Genomic DNA, 2,505 nt, shown 5'->3' with positions numbered 1-2,505 from the left:
TATATATATATAAAATACTAAATTTATATATTAAATACTTATTTAATCTTACATAGAATTATCGCTAAAGATTCAATTTCTAATTTATTATCATCGTATATATGCTTCTTGAGCAAATAATAATTTTACATATGACTACGCTCACGTATCAAATAGTTTTATAATATAACTCCTAATAACCTTGGTAGTCATGTCACATTCAAATTGGTACGAAAACACTTGCAGAATCTAGCTCTGAACAATGCGTCAAATATACATATGTATAGCCATAATGTATTATTCAAAGATCGAAACTCCGAATAATATTGGGGCATTCCATCGATGTAACGATTATCCTTCACATTCTAAAAAAACAGTCTCCGGATGTGTTTTTCTCTATATATAACTACATGGAATTCTTACAGGAAACCTGATTTAAAAAAAGTCAATCATAAAAATCATTTGTAAAATAAAATGAGAATTGGCAAAGTTTATTTTTTGTCTCAAGATAGATTCTATTCTTTTTGTTTCTTAAATCTAAATTTTAAAAAGACAGGAAGATTTATTGCGGAGCTATATAAAAATCATAAGATCACTCCAGATTTCGAAAATTGAATATTCAGTTTCTCAGAATTCCAGAATTTAATTTATTTTAATTCGCCTATTTCTCAAAGGATAGTGACTGTAAGGCTAATGCATTTAAATGTAAAATCTGAAGATTCGATTCGAAGAAATGGAGAGTTTATTTTTTGAAATTATTATCATATTTAATGTTGCTGTGCTGATTGGTGTTCTCGTTTTCCTGCCTTTGAATGATTTTTTGTTTGATATATCTACATTATCCGCTAATCATATATTGCCGCTTGTAATTTCAAAAAAGATTGAGTTTCTTTAGCCCACAAATAAATTGGCAAAAATATGCAGGGGCAAAAGTCATCTTAATGTCAAGACATAACTAATATTTATTAGCGCACGAACAGAATATTCGTGATAATTTTAAACCCGCATCTGACCTCCATTGGCGACGTTACATCATGCATAAGACATATGAAATTTTTTACAGGAAATTTGACATCATCATCGAAAAGATCATACGGTATGAAATCTTGTTCAATTTTTCGAAGTTTTAAAAATTGGAAAAATTTGGAAAATTTTAGTAAAAAATTAGCGAATATTTAATTGTTAAATACGATCTCCTTTATAGAATGACTTGGTTTTGTGAATATTAATATTTTGCATGTTTAATATTTATTACTTAGTAAGTTAATTAGTAAAAAAAACCCTGCAAATCATATGAAAAAAGTGACTAGTTAAAAAAATTATGCAATCTACAATATACGTACTTGCAAACTACATTTTTTTTTAAGCAACTATGTTTTCTTTACATCAATTGATTCGCTCGTTATTTTATGAATAAAGGTATTAATGTTCAGCTGCCAAAAAATAAATAATTTACCAAATAAAAATACTTTTCCGATTAGATTCAAAATAGCGATTTTTAATTTTGCTTAAGGAAACTTTTCAGCATCTCGTAATCTATAAAATATAATAGTTTCAGTCATTTAAAATTACTTTTTTCATATAATTTGTGAGAGATTTTCTTTTGCGAATAATAAAAGATAAAATTTGTAAATTTGCAATTTAATTTACTAATAATAAGTAATGAAAAAAACTCAATTAATCCATGTATATTTATTTGTGGACAAAAATATTCATTAAAAACAGAAAGATTGTATAATCATACTAAATTATGGAAACATTAAAGTTAATAGAATAAATTAAGTTAGTAGATAAAAATATAATTATGTAATATATATATATATATATGGTTATACGCACACATTAATATAATTATATAATACATAGTATTAGATAATTATATTAATGTGTAAAATTATATAATGTGAAAATCTGAAAATAACTCGAAATACTTTAAGTTATCATGCGTGCACGCACGTATATGAAATATAATATTTCTTAACTTAATTATTTTTATATTTATTCATGTTATATTTTTATATACTATGTATTTTATTTATTACTCCTTTATTATTATTACAGTTGTATTATTTACTATATCAATATTATTATCTATATTATATCAATACTATGTCAATATTATTTCCTATATAGAAACAAATTTTTCTAATAATATTTAATTACTTTTTCACAACTTTAAATTTGTTTTTAAAAGCTTCTTTTATGTAAAAAATAATTTGCAAGTGCATCATCTTATGCGGTTACTTTCCTTCAAGTGAAAGGCAGCTATTATATTATTGCATATTAATCTTTCATATTTTGACCTTATTACTGTATAAACTAAACTTCCGAACTAAATTCAGGCAAGTTTGCTCCCTGCAAACTTGTCACAGAAATGTCAAACAGCATATCCGTTTATCGATACAACTCCCCGTTTACATGCCGCATACGAGTTCTCTATAAATATATGTGTTCCGTCATTGTAAGAGAAAGTAATGTTGCAGCAATAGAAGGAGAGAGAGAGAGAGAGAGAGAGAGAGAGAGAGA

Source organism: Atta colombica, unplaced genomic scaffold (genome assembly GCF_001594045.1).
Source record: "Atta colombica isolate Treedump-2 unplaced genomic scaffold, Acol1.0 scaffold210, whole genome shotgun sequence".
NCBI classification, from domain to species: domain Eukaryota; kingdom Metazoa; phylum Arthropoda; class Insecta; order Hymenoptera; family Formicidae; genus Atta; species Atta colombica.
This window is presented reverse-complemented; position numbering follows the sequence as displayed.